The sequence below is a fragment of the Pseudophryne corroboree genome, unplaced genomic scaffold, assembly GCF_028390025.1.
Source record: "Pseudophryne corroboree isolate aPseCor3 unplaced genomic scaffold, aPseCor3.hap2 scaffold_2472, whole genome shotgun sequence".
In the NCBI taxonomy this organism is placed as follows: domain Eukaryota; kingdom Metazoa; phylum Chordata; class Amphibia; order Anura; family Myobatrachidae; genus Pseudophryne; species Pseudophryne corroboree.
In genome coordinates this window covers 1-13,248 of record NW_026969128.1, presented here as the reverse complement: position 1 = coordinate 13,248, position 13,248 = coordinate 1, and the positions used below count along the sequence as shown (strand labels likewise).

General features: G+C 42.7%; 12 non-coding genes across 12 annotated transcripts; all 12 read right to left on the bottom strand.

Moving 5' to 3' along the window:
• Window positions 1-6,778: 6,778 nt before the first annotated feature.
• LOC135011508 (U1 spliceosomal RNA) lies at window positions 6,779-6,941 on the bottom strand. Its single transcript, XR_010210588.1, has one exon. It is a non-coding gene; the product is annotated as a U1 spliceosomal RNA (small nuclear RNA).
• A 152-nt stretch (window positions 6,942-7,093) lies between these two features.
• Window positions 7,094-7,257, bottom strand: LOC135011509 (U1 spliceosomal RNA). Its single transcript, XR_010210589.1, has one exon. It is a non-coding gene; the product is annotated as a U1 spliceosomal RNA (small nuclear RNA).
• Window positions 7,258-7,928: 671 nt separating this feature from the next.
• Window positions 7,929-8,091, bottom strand: LOC135011504 (U1 spliceosomal RNA). Its single transcript, XR_010210584.1, has one exon. It is a non-coding gene; the product is annotated as a U1 spliceosomal RNA (small nuclear RNA).
• Window positions 8,092-8,243: 152 nt separating this feature from the next.
• On the bottom strand, window positions 8,244-8,407 carry LOC135011501 (U1 spliceosomal RNA). The gene has a single exon (XR_010210581.1). It is a non-coding gene; the product is annotated as a U1 spliceosomal RNA (small nuclear RNA).
• A 671-nt stretch (window positions 8,408-9,078) lies between these two features.
• LOC135011506 (U1 spliceosomal RNA) lies at window positions 9,079-9,241 on the bottom strand. The gene has a single exon (XR_010210586.1). It is a non-coding gene; the product is annotated as a U1 spliceosomal RNA (small nuclear RNA).
• Window positions 9,242-9,393: 152 nt separating this feature from the next.
• On the bottom strand, window positions 9,394-9,557 carry LOC135011499 (U1 spliceosomal RNA). The gene has a single exon (XR_010210579.1). It is a non-coding gene; the product is annotated as a U1 spliceosomal RNA (small nuclear RNA).
• Window positions 9,558-10,228: 671 nt separating this feature from the next.
• LOC135011507 (U1 spliceosomal RNA) lies at window positions 10,229-10,391 on the bottom strand. The gene has a single exon (XR_010210587.1). It is a non-coding gene; the product is annotated as a U1 spliceosomal RNA (small nuclear RNA).
• Window positions 10,392-10,543: 152 nt separating this feature from the next.
• Window positions 10,544-10,707, bottom strand: LOC135011502 (U1 spliceosomal RNA). Its single transcript, XR_010210582.1, has one exon. It is a non-coding gene; the product is annotated as a U1 spliceosomal RNA (small nuclear RNA).
• A 671-nt stretch (window positions 10,708-11,378) lies between these two features.
• On the bottom strand, window positions 11,379-11,541 carry LOC135011503 (U1 spliceosomal RNA). The gene has a single exon (XR_010210583.1). It is a non-coding gene; the product is annotated as a U1 spliceosomal RNA (small nuclear RNA).
• A 152-nt stretch (window positions 11,542-11,693) lies between these two features.
• On the bottom strand, window positions 11,694-11,857 carry LOC135011510 (U1 spliceosomal RNA). Its single transcript, XR_010210590.1, has one exon. It is a non-coding gene; the product is annotated as a U1 spliceosomal RNA (small nuclear RNA).
• A 671-nt stretch (window positions 11,858-12,528) lies between these two features.
• LOC135011505 (U1 spliceosomal RNA) lies at window positions 12,529-12,691 on the bottom strand. The gene has a single exon (XR_010210585.1). It is a non-coding gene; the product is annotated as a U1 spliceosomal RNA (small nuclear RNA).
• A 152-nt stretch (window positions 12,692-12,843) lies between these two features.
• On the bottom strand, window positions 12,844-13,007 carry LOC135011500 (U1 spliceosomal RNA). The gene has a single exon (XR_010210580.1). It is a non-coding gene; the product is annotated as a U1 spliceosomal RNA (small nuclear RNA).
• Window positions 13,008-13,248: the final 241 nt, after the last annotated feature.

Here is a 13,248-nt window from a genome sequence, read left to right as displayed (position 1 = left end):
TGTGTGCTAATTAGATATCACCTTGTTTTCACATTAAACAGACTTCCACATGAGAAAGCAGCAAGGATGCAGTGGCGTTAATGTTTCCTGGTGTCAACCTGTATTATTTCAGTAGACATTGAAATGAGGATGCATCTTGCTGCCTTTCCAATGAAGCAAGTTTAATTTAGTAATAGGTGAAAAACCATCCTTACAAAGGTGTTAATCAGAGACTTGGCTTTGTGGACACTTTTCAGAGAACAAATTTGTTAGCATAAAAATAAAGCCAGAAAATGAAGATCTGTTTAATCACTCAATTGGATTTTTCTGCCAGCATATTTTTTTTCTCTGCAAACCACTGCTAAATTGTGCTTCCTAGCTGTTTTTATAAAATCAATGAATCAAATCTAACTCTGATTACATCAGAGAAGGCCAGGTACCCTACACAATAAGATGGGGTTTGAAATTTTGACTTGTCTACTTAAATATCACCAAAATCTGATCACAAGGTCAATTACGTCCCTGGGTGGGATTGAACCACCAACCTTTTGGTTAATAGCCTTACACACTAACCAATTGCGCCACAGAGACACTTTGCAAAAGTACATACTGACAAAGGCTAATAAGCATTCATCTAGAACGTTTCCTAGAAAAACTTTAAAAAGTCAATAATCTGGAGAGTTTTTGTAAGATGTTTCTTCCATCAACCAATGAAGAAACACATTGGTACTTTCCCATGATGAGTGAGTGCTTCAGGATCTCTTGCACTTACATGTGCAGCAGAGTACTGCAATAGAAGCATGCTGGGCCCATAACCCAGAGGTAGGCAGATTGAAACTATCCTTTGCTATATGCATTTTTTTTGTTAATTAAAGTAATCCAAAACTGGGATTGATATTTTGGCTCTTTTATTTTTACTTAAAGTACAATAACTTTTACCATTTTAATTTGTTTTGATAGTATATTGACAGTATTGTTTTCTTTCAAAAATCCACTTCATTTTCTTTACCCTATTATTAAAATGGTAATTGACAAAAACAAACTACATTGTCACCAGAAGAGCAATACAAAATGTACAAGTGATATATTAAAATCATCTTTCCAGCTTGAATTTCAATGATGCATTGGGGCAACGATTTTGTGAGAAACATCTTCACCCTTAAATAAAGATTTTCTTAATTCCTTACCTGTGTGCTAATTAGATATCACCTTGTTTTCACATTAAACAGACTTCCACATGAGAAAGCAGCAAGGATGCAGTGGCGTTAATGTTTCCTGGTGTCAACCTGTATTATATCAGTAGACATTGAAATGAGGATGCATCTTGCTGCCTTTCCAATGAAGCAAGTTTAATTTAGTAATAGGTGAAAAACCATCCCTACAAAGGTGTTAATCAGAGACTTGGCTTTGTGGACACTTTTCAGAGAACAAATTTGTTAGCATAAAAATAAAGCCAGAAAATGAAGAGCTGTTTAATCACTCAATTGTATTTTTTTGCCAGCATATTTTTTTTATCTGCAACCCACTGCTAAATTGTGCTTCCTAGCTGTTTTTTATAAAATCACTGAATCAAATCTAACTCTGATTACATCAGAGAAGGCCAGGTACCCTACACAATAAGAGGGGGTTTGAAATTTTGACTTGTCTACTTAAATATCACCAAAATCTGATCACAAGGTCAATTACATTCCTGGGTGGGATTGAACCACCAACCTTTTGTTAATAGCCTTACACACTAACCAATTGCGCCACAGAGACACTTTGCAAAAGTACATACTGACAAAGGCTAATAAGCATTCATCTAGAACGTTTCCTAGAAAAACTTTAAAAAGTCAATAATCTGGAGAGTTTTTTAAGATGTTTCTTCCATCAACCAACGAAGAAACACATTGGTACTTTCCCATGATGAGTGAGTGCTTCAGGATCTCTTGCACTTACATGTGCAGCAGAGTACTGCAATGGAAGCATGCTGGGCTCATAACCCAGAGGTAGGCAGATTGAAATTATCCTTTGCTATATGCATTTTTTTTTGTTAATTAAAGTAATCCAAAACTGGGATTGATATTTTTGCTCTTTTATTTTTACTTAAAGTACAATAACTTTTACCATTTTAATTTGTTTTAATAGTATATTGACAGTATTGTTTTCTTTCAAAAATCCACTTAATTTTCTTTACCCTATTATTAAAATGGTAATTGACAAAAACAAACTACATTGTCACCAGAAGAGCAATACAAAATGTACAAGTGATATATTAAAATCATCTTTCCAGCTTGAATTTCAATGATGCATTGGGGCAACGATTTTGTGAGAAACATCTTCACCCTTAAATAAAGATTTTCTTAATTCCTTACCTGTGTGCTAATTAGATATCACCTTGTTTTCACATTAAACAGACTTCCACATGAGAAAGCAGCAAGGATGCAGTGGCGTTAATGTTTCCTGGTGTCAACCTGTATTATTTCAGTAGACATTGAAATGAGGATGCATCTTGCTGCCTTTCCAATGAAGCAAGTTTAATTTAGTAATAGGTGAAAAACCATCCCTACAAAGGTGTTAATCAGAGACTTGGCTTTGTGGACACTTTTCAGAGAACAAATTTGTTAGCATAAAAATAAACCAGAAAATGAAGAGCTGTTTAATCACTCAATTGGATTTTTTTGCCAGCATATTTTTTTTCTCTGCAACCCACTGCTAAATTGTGCTTCCTAGCTGTTTTTTATAAAACCACTGAATCAAATCTAACTCTGATAACATCAGAGAAGGCCAGGTACCCTACACAATAAGATGGGGTTTGAAATTTTGACTTGTCTACTTGAATATCACCAAAATCTGATCACAAGGTCAATTACGTCCCTGGGTGGGATTGAACCACCAACCTTTTGGTTAATAGCCTTACACACTAACCAATTGCGCCACAGAGACACTTTGCAAAAGTCCATACTGACAAAGGCTAATAAGCATTCATCTAGAACGTTTCCTAGAAAAACTTTAAAAAGTCAATAATCTGGAGAGTTTTTGTAAGATGTTTCTTCCATCAACCAATGAAGAAACACATTGGTACTTTCCCATGATGAGTGAGTGCTTCAGGATCTCTTGCACTTACATGTGCAGCAGAGTACTGCAATGGAAGCATGCTGGGCCCATAACCCAGAGGTAGGCAGATTGAAACTATCCTTTGCTATATGCATTTTTTTTTGTTAATTAAAGTAATCCAAAACTGGGATTGATATTTTTGCTCTTTTATTTTTACTTAAAGTACAATAACTTTTACCATTTTAATTTGTTTTAATAGTATATTGACAGTATTGTTTTCTTTCAAAAATCCACTTAATTTTCTTTACCCTATTATTAAAATGGTAATTGACAAAAACAAACTACATTGTCACCAGAAGAGCAATACAAAATGTACAAGTGATATATTAAAATCATCTTTCCAGCTTGAATTTCAATGATGCATTGGGGCAACGATTTTGTGAGAAACATCTTCACCCTTAAATAAAGATTTTCTTAATTCCTTACCTGTGTGCTAATTAGATATCACATTGTTTTCACATTAAACAAACTTCCACATGAGAAAGCAGCAAGGATGCAGTGGCGTTAATGTTTCCTGGTGTCAACCTGTATTATTTCAGTAGACATTGAAATGAGGATGCATCTTGCTGCCTTTCCAATGAAGCAAGTTTAATTTAGTAATAGGTGAAAAACCATCCCTACAAAGGTGTTAATCAGAGACATGGCTTTGTGGACACTTTTCAGAGAACAAATTTGTTAGCATAAAAATAAAGCCAGAAAATGAAGAGCTGTTTAATCACTCAATTGGATTTTTCTGCCAGCATATTTTTTTTATCTGCAACCCACTGCTAAATTGTGCTTCCTAGCTGTTTTTTATAAAATCACTGAATCAAATCTAACTCTGATTACATCAGAGAAGGCCAGGTACCCTACACAATAAGAGGGGGTTTGAAATTTTGACTTGTCTACTTAAATATCACCAAAATCTGATCACAAGGTCAATTACATTCCTGGGTGAGATTGAACCACCAACCTTTTGATTAATAGCCTTACACACTAACTAATTGCGCCACAGAGACACTTTGCAAAAGTACATACTGACAAAGGCTAATAAGCATTCATCTAGAACGTTTCCTAGAAAAACTTTAAAAAGTCAATAATCTGGAGAGTTTTTGTAAGATGTTTCTTCCATCAACCAACGAAGAAACACATTGGTACTTTCCCATGATGAGTGAGTGCTTCAGGATCTCTTGCACTTACATGTGCAGCAGAGTACTGCAATGGAAGCATGCTGGGCCCATAACCCAGAGGTAGGCAGATTGAAACTATCCTTTGCTATATGCATTTTTTTTTGTTAATTAAAGTAATCCAAAACTGGGATTGATATTTTTGCTCTTTTATTTTTACTTAAAGTACAATAACTTTTACCATTTTAATTTGTTTTAATAGTATATTGACAGTATTGTTTTCTTTCAAAAATCCACTTAATTTTCTTTACCCTATTATTAAAATGGTAATTGACAAAAACAAACTACATTGTCACCAGAAGAGCAATACAAAATGTACAAGTGATATATTAAAATCATCTTTCCAGCTTGAATTTCAATGATGCATTGGGGCAACGATTTTGTGAGAAACATCTTCACCCTTAAATAAAGATTTTCTTAATTCCTTACCTGTGTGCTAATTAGATATCACCTTGTTTTCACATTAAACAGACTTCCACATGAGAAAGCAGCAAGGATGCAGTGGCGTTAATGTTTCCTGGTGTCAACTTGTATTATTTCAGTAGACATTGAAATGAGGATGCATCTTGCTGCCTTTCCAATGAAGCAAGTTTAATTTAGTAATACGTGAAAAACCATCCCTACAAAGGTGTTAATCAGAGACTTGGCTTTGTGGACACTTTTCAGAGAACAAATTTGTTAGCATAAAAATAAAGCCAGAAATGAAGAGCTGTTTAATCACTCAATTGGATTTTTTTGCCAGCATATTTCTTTTTCTCTGCAACCCACTGCTAAATTGTGCTTCCTAGCTGTTTTTATAAAATCACTGAATCAAATCTAACTCTGATTACATCAGAGAAGGCTAGGTACCCTACACAATAAGAGGGGGTTTGAAATTTTGACTTGTCTACTTAAATATTACCAAAATCTGATCACAAGGTCAATTACGTCCCTGGGTAGGATTTAACCACCAACCTTTTGGTTAATAGCCGTACACACTAACCAATTGCGCCACAGAGACACTTTGCAAAAAGTACATACTGACAAAGGCTAATAAGCATTCATCTAGAACGTTTCCTAGAAAAACTTTAAAAAGTCAATAATCTGGAGAGTTTTTGTAAGATGTTTCTTCCATCAACCAACAAAGAAACACATTGGTACTTTCCCATGATGAGTGAGTGCTTCAGGATCTCTTGCACTTACATGTGCAGCAGAGTACTGCAATGGAAGCATGCTGGGCCCATAACCCAGAGGTAGGCAGATTGAAACTATCCTTTGCTATATGCATTTTTTTGGTAATTAAAGTAATCCAAAACTGGGATGGATATTTTTGCTCTTTTATTTTTACTTAAAGTACAATAACTTTTACCATTTTAATTTGTTTTAATAGTATATTGACAGTATTGTTTTCTTTCAAAAATCCACTTAATTTTCTTTACCCTATTATTAAAATGGTAATTGACAAAAACAAACTACATTGTCACCAGAAGAGCAATACAAAATGTACAAGTGATATATTAAAATCATCTTTCCAGGTTGAATTTCAATGATGCATTGGGGCAACGATTTTGTGAGAAACATCTTCACCCTTAAATAAAGATTTTCTTAATTGCTTACCTGTGTGCTAATTAGATATCACCTTGTTTTCACATTAAACAGACTTCCACATGAGAAAGCAGCAAGGATGCAGTGCCGTTAATGTTTCCTGGTGTCAACCTGTATTATTTCAGTAGACATTGAAATGAGGATGCATCTTGCTGCCTTTCCAATGAAGCAAGTTTAATTTAGTAATAGGTGAAAAACCATCCTTACAAAGGTGTTAATCAGAGACTTGGCTTTGTGGACACTTTTCAGAGAACAAATTTGTTAGCATAAAAATAAAGCCAGAAAATGAAGAGCTGTTTATTCACTCAATTGGATTTTTCTGCCAGCATATTTTTTTTTTCTCTGCAACCTACTGCTAAATTGTGCTTCCTAGCTGTTTTTATAAAATCACTGAATCAAATCTAACTCTGATTACATCAGGGAAGGCCAGGTACCCACACCATAACAGGGGGTTTGAAATTTTGACTTGTCTACTTTAAGATCACCAAAATCTGATCACAAGGTAAATTACGTCCCTGGGTGGGATTGAACCACCAACCTTTTAGATAATAACCGAACACGCTAACTGATTGCGCCACAGAGACACTTTGCAAACTTACATTCTGACAAACGCTAATAAGCATTCATCTAGAACGTTTCCTAGAAAAACTTTAAAAAGTCAATAATCTGGAGAGTTTTTGTAAGATGTTTCTTCCATCAATCAACGAAGAACATTCATGCTGATTTCTTGCAGCAGCTGGGCACTGTAACAGCTCCAGAGCTGCTCTGTAAGGCAACTAAAAGGGTGTGGGCCCTGCAGCACTACCTGTAGTTCGCATTGTGCGCTGGAAGGCACAAAGTAAGCAGACGGGAGAAGTCAGGATAGTGCGCAAGGGCATAGAAGGGAGCGGCTCAAGAAAAGAGAAGTGGAAACTGACAGCAAACTAGGCTGGAGAGAGACCTGAGACAAAGAGATCTGAATTATACGAGAGCCGACCAGGGGAAACACAAATTATGCAGTCGAGTTTCCCACATTTGGGGAAATAGCTGGAGCAGCACACACAGAGTGCAATGGGTGAGCCTTGCCCTGGGAGAAGCACCTTCATGATCATAGTATCTCACCTGGCAGGTAAGTAGGAGTTGGGCAAGAGCTGAGGAGGGTCGCTGCTCGGGCACCCCCCTGTCAAGTGAAGGAGATCCAACTGAGGCAGCACAAGAGAACTCTCGAAAGAAGAACAAGGCTAGAGGAAGATCTGAGACACAGAAATCTGGCTTTTACCAGAGCTGACCAGAGGAAAGCACAAACACAGTCCCCCACTACCACAAATAATGCAGTCGAGTTTCCCACATTTGGGGAAATCACAGGGGTCAGCATACCCAGAATGCAATGAATGAACCTCACCCTGGGAGAACAATCTTCATGACCATGGTATCTCCTATGCAAAATAAGTATGATTTGGGATAGGGCTGGGGAGGGCCGCTGCTCAGGCACATCTCTGTCAAGTAAAGGAGATTCAACTGAGGCAGCACAAGGGAACTCTCATCTGGGGACAACAACTGCAGGGAGAACACATATTTTCAGATGAACATGGGAGGGCAGAAGGCTGCCTAATACTGAAGCACCCCCAAACAACAAACCAAATGCAACAACTAGTGCAAGCATTCCTGGGGGAAGGCCTGCAGCAGATGGATTTGCATATGGTGATGTCATCCAAGCAGTGGGTCAAAGTTGGCTTCAACCCTCGTCTGCATATGAAAAGAAAAAAGGGATGTGCAGGGCATGGCGGCCTTTTGCGGCGCTTGCATGACCCCTAATTCGCATTAAACACCTCCACCCTCCTTAGGTGTGGGGCTCATGTTGGCTATGCCCCAGCACCTGAAGCATTCAAGCTGATTTCTTGCAGCAGCTGGGCACTGTAACAGCTCCAGAGCTGCTCTGTAAGGCAAGTAAAAGGGTGTGGGCCCTGCAGCACTACCTGTAGTTCGCATTGTGCGTTGGAAGGCACAAAGTAAGCAGACGGGAGAAGTCAGGATAGTGCGCAAGGGCATAGAAGGGAGCGGCTCAAGAAAAGAGAAGTGGAAACAGACAGCAAACTAGGCTGGAGAGAGACCTGAGACAAAGAGATCTGAATTATACGAGAGCCGACCAGAGGAAACACAAATTATGCAGTCAAGTGTCCCACATTTGGGGAAATCGCAGGAGCAGCACACCCAGAGTGCAATGGGTGAGCCTTGCCCTGGGAGAAGCACCTTCCTGATCATAGTATCTCACCTGGCAGGTAAGTAGGAGTTGGGCTAGAGCTGGGGAGGGTCGCTGCTCGGGCACCCCCCTGTCAAGTGAAGGAGATCCAACTGAGGCAGCACAAGGGAACTCTCGAAAGAAGAACAAGGCTAGAGGAAGATCTGAGACAAAGAAATCTGACTTTTACCAGAGCTGACCAGAGGAAAGCACAAACACAGTCCCCCTCTACCACAAATAATGCAGTCGAGTTTCCCACATTTGGGGAAATCACAGGGGTCATCATACCCAGAATGCAATGAATGAACCTCACCCTGGGAGAACAATCTTCATGACCATGATATCTCCTATGCAAAATAAGTATGATTTGGGATAGGGCTGGGGAGGGCCGCTGCTCAGGCACATCTCTGTCAAGTAAAGGCGATTCAACTGAGGCAGCACAAGGGAACTCTCATCTGGGGACAACAACTGCAGGGAGAACACATATTTTCAGATGAACATGGGAGGGCAGAAGGCTGCCTAATACTGAAGCACCCCCAAACAACAAACCAAATGCAACAACTAGTGCAAGCATTCCTGGGGGAAGGCCTGCAGCAGATGGATTTGCATATGGTGATGTCATCCAAGCAGTGGGTCAAAGTTGGCTTCAACCCTCGTCTGCATATGAAAAGAAAAAAGGGATGTGCAGGGCACGGCGGCCTTTTGCGGCGCTTGCATGACCCCTAATTCGCATTAAACACCTCCACCCTCCTTAGGTGTGGGGCTCATGTTGGCTATGCCCCAGCACCTGAAGCATTCAAGCTGATTTCTTGCAGCAGCTGGGCACTGTAACAGCTCCAGAGCTGCTCTGTAAGGCAACTAAAAGGGTGTGGGCCCTGCAGCACTACCTGTAGTTCGCATTGTGCGTTGGAAGGCACAAAGTAAGCAGACAGGAGAAGTCAGGATAGTGCGCAAGGGCATAGAAGGGAGCGGCTCAAGAAAAGAGAAGTGGAAACAGACAGCAAACTAGGCTGGAGAGAGACCTGAGACAAAGAGATCTGAATTATACGAGAGCCGACCAGAGGAAACACAAATTATGCAGTCAAGTGTCCCACATTTGGGGAAATCGCAGGAGCAGCACACCCAGAGTGCAATGGGTGAGCCTTGCCCTGGGAGAAGCACCTTCCTGATCATAGTATCTCACCTGGCAGATAAGTAGGAGTTGGGCTAGAGCTGGGGAGGGTCGCTGCTCGGGCACCCCCCTGTCAAGTGAAGGAGATCCAACTGAGGCAGCACAAGGGAACTCTCGAAAGAAGAACAAGGCTAGAGGAAGATCTGAGACAAAGAAATCTGACTTTTACCAGAGTTGACCAGAAGAAAGCACAAACACAGTCCCCCACTACCACAAATAATGCAGTCGAGTTTCCCACATTTGGGGAAATCACAGGGGTCAGCATACCCAGAATGCAATGAATGAACCTCACCCTGGGAGAACAATCTTCATGACCATGGTATCTCCTATGCAAAATAAGTATGATTTGGGATAGGGCTGGGGAGGGCCGCTGCTCAGGCACATCTCTGTCAAGTAAAGGAGATTCAACTGAGGCAGCACAAGGGAACTCTCATCTGGGGACAACAACTGCAGGGAGAACACATATTTTCAGATGAACATGGGAGGGCAGAAGGCTGCCTAATACCGAAGCACCCCCAAACAACAAACCAAATGCAACAACTAGTGCAAGCATTCCTGGGGGAAGGCCTGCAGCAGATTGATTTGCATATGGTAATGCCATCCAAGCAGTGGGTCAAAGTTGGCTTCAACCCTCGTCTGCATATGAAAAGAGAAAAGGGGCGTGCAGGGCATGGCGGCCTTTTGCGGCGCTTGGGTGACCCTTAGTTCGCATTAAACACCTCCACCCTCCTTCGGTGTGGGGCTCATGTTGGCAATGCCCCAGCCCCTGAAGCATTCAAGCTGATTTCTTGCAGCAGCTGGGTACTGTAACAGCTCCAGAGCTGCTCTGTGAGGCAAGTAAAAGGGTGTGGGCCCTGCAGCACTACCTGTAGTTTGCATTGTGTGTTGGAAGGCACAAAGTAAGCAGACGGGAGAAGTCAGGATAGTGCGCAAGGGCATAGATGGGAGCGGCTCAAGAAAAGAGAAGTGGAAACAGACAGCAAACTAGGCTGGAGAGAGACCTGAGACAAAGAGATCTGAATTATACGAGAGACGACCAGGGGAAACACAAATTATGCAGTCAAGTTTCCCACATTTGGGGAAATCACAGGGGCAGCACACCCAGAGTGCAATGGGTGAGCCTTGCCCTGGGAGAAGCACCTACATGATCATAGTATCTCACCTGGCAGGTAAGTAGGAGTTGGGCTAGAGCTGGGGAGGGTCGCTGCTCGGGTACCCCCCTGTCAAGTGAAGGAGATCCAACTGAGGCAGCACAAGGGAACTCTCGAAAGAGGAACAAGGCTAGAGGAAGATCTGAGACAAAGAAATCTGATTTTTACCAGAGTTGACCAGAAGAAAGCACAAACACAGTCCCCCACTACCACAAATAATGCAGTCGAGTTTCCCACATTTGGGGAAATCACAGGGGTCATCATACCCAGAATGCAATGAATGAACCTCACCCTGGGAGAACAATCTTCATGACCATGGTATCTCCTATGCAAAATAAGTATGATTTGGGATAGGGCTGGGGAGGGCCGCTGCTCAGGCACATCTCTGTCAAGTAAAGGAGATTCAACTGAGGCAGCACAAGGGAACTCTCATCTGGGGACAACAACTGCAGGGAGAACACATATTTTCAGATGAACATGGGAGGGCAGAAGGCTGCCTAATACTGAAGCACCCCCAAACAACAAACCAAATGCAACAACTAGTGCAAGCATTCCTGGGGGAAGGCCTGCAGCAGATGGATTTGCATATGGTGATGTCATCCAAGCAGTGGGTCAAAGTTGGCTTCAACCCTCGTCTGCATATGAAAAGAAAAAAGGGATGTGCAGGGCATGGCGGCCTTTTTCGGCGCTTGCATGACCCCTAATTCGCATTAAACACCTCCACCCTCCTTAGGTGTGGGGCTCATGTTGGCTATGCCCCAGCACCTGAAGCATTCAAGCTGATTTCTTGCAGCAGCTGGGCACTGTAACAGCTCCAGAGCTGCTCTGTAAGGCAACTAAAAGGGTGTGGGCCCTGCAGCACTACCTGTAGTTCGCATTGTGCGTTGGAAGGCACAAAGTAAGCAGACGGGAGAAGTCAGGATAGTGCGCAAGGGCATAGAAGGGAGCGGCTCAAGAAAAGAGAAGTGGAAACAGACAGCAAACTAGGCTGGAGAGAGACCTGAGACAAAGAGATCTGAATTATACGAGAGCCGACCAGAGGAAACACAAATTATGCAGTCAAGTGTCCCACATTTGGGGAAATCGCAGGAGCAGCACACCCAGAGTGCAATGGGTGAGCCTTGCCCTGGGAGAAGCACCTTCCTGATCATAGTATCTCACCTGGCAGGTAAGTAGGAGTTGGGCTAGAGCTGGGGAGGGTCGCTGCTCGGGCACCCCCCTGTCAAGTGAAGGAGATCCAACTGAGGCAGCACAAGGGAACTCTCGAAAGAAGAACAAGGCTAGAGGAAGATCTGAGACAAAGAAATCTGACTTTTACCAGAGTTGACCAGAAGAAAGCACAAACACAGTCCCCCACTACCACAAATAATGCAGTCGAGTTTCCCACATTTGGGGAAATCACAGGGGTCAGCATACCCAGAATGCAATGAATGAACCTCACCCTGGGAGAACAATCTTCATGACCATGGTATCTCCTATGCAAAATAAGTATGATTTGGGATAGGGCTGGGGAGGGCCGCTGCTCAGGCACAGCTCTGTCAAGTAAAGGAGATTCAACTGAGGAAGCACAAGGGAACTCTCATCTGGGGACAACAACTGCAGGGAGAACACATATTTTCAGATGAACATGGGAGGGCAGAAGGCTGCCTAATACTGAAGCACCCCCAAACAACAAACCAAATGCAACAACTAGTGTAAGCATTCCTGGGGGAAGGCCTGCAGCAGATGGATTTGCATATGGTGATGTCATCCAAGCAGTGGGTCAAAGTTGGCTTCAACCCTCGTCTGCATATGAAAACAAAAAAGGGATGTGCAGGGCATGGCGTCCTTTTGTGGCGCTTGGATGACCCTTAATTCGCATTAAACATCTCCACCCTCCTTCGGTGTGGGGCTCATGTTGGCTTTGCCCCAGCCCCTGAAGCATTCAAGATGATTTCTTGCAGCAGCTGGGCACTGTAACAGCTCCAGAGCTGTTCTGTAAAGCATGTAAAAGGGTGTGGGCCCTGCAGCACTACCTGTAGTATGCATTGTGCGTTGGAAGGCACAAAGTAAGCAGACGGGAGAGGTCAGGATAGTGCGCAAGGGCATAGAAGGGAGCGGCTCAAGAAAAGAGAAGTGGAAACAGACAGCAAACTAGGCTGGAGAAAGACCTGAGACAAAGAGATCTGAATTATACGAGAGCCGACCAGAGGAAACACAAATTATGCAGTCAAGTTTCCCACATTTGGGGAAATCACAGGAGCAGCACACCCAGAGTGCAATGGGTGAGCCTTGCCCTGGGAGAAGCACCTTCCTGATCATAGTATCTCACCTGGCAGGTAAGTAGGAGTTGGGCTAGAGCTGGGGTGGGTCGCTGCTCGGGCACCCCCCTGTCAAGTGAAGGAGATCCAACTGAGGCAGCACAAGGGAACTCTCGAAAGAAGAACAAGGCTAGAGGAAGATCTGAGACAAAGAAATCTGACTTTTACCAGAGCTGAGCAGAGGAAAGCCCAAACACAGTCCCCCACTACCACAAATAATGCAGTCGAGTTTCCCACATTTGGGGAAATCACAGGGGTCAGCATACCCAGAATGCAATGAATGAACCTCACCCTGGGAGAACAATCTTCATGACCATGGTATCTCCTATGCAAAATAAGTATGATTTGGGATAGGGCTGGGGAGGGCCGCTGCTCAGGCACATCTCTGTCAAGTAAAGGAGATTCAACTGAGGCAGCACAAGGGAACTCTCATCTGGGGACAACAACTGCAGGGAGAACACATATTTTCAGATGAACATGGGAGGGCAGAAGGCTGCCTAATACTGAAGCACCCCCAAACAACAAACCAAATGCAACAACTAGTGTAAGCATTCCTGGGGGAAGGCCTGCAGCAGATGGATTT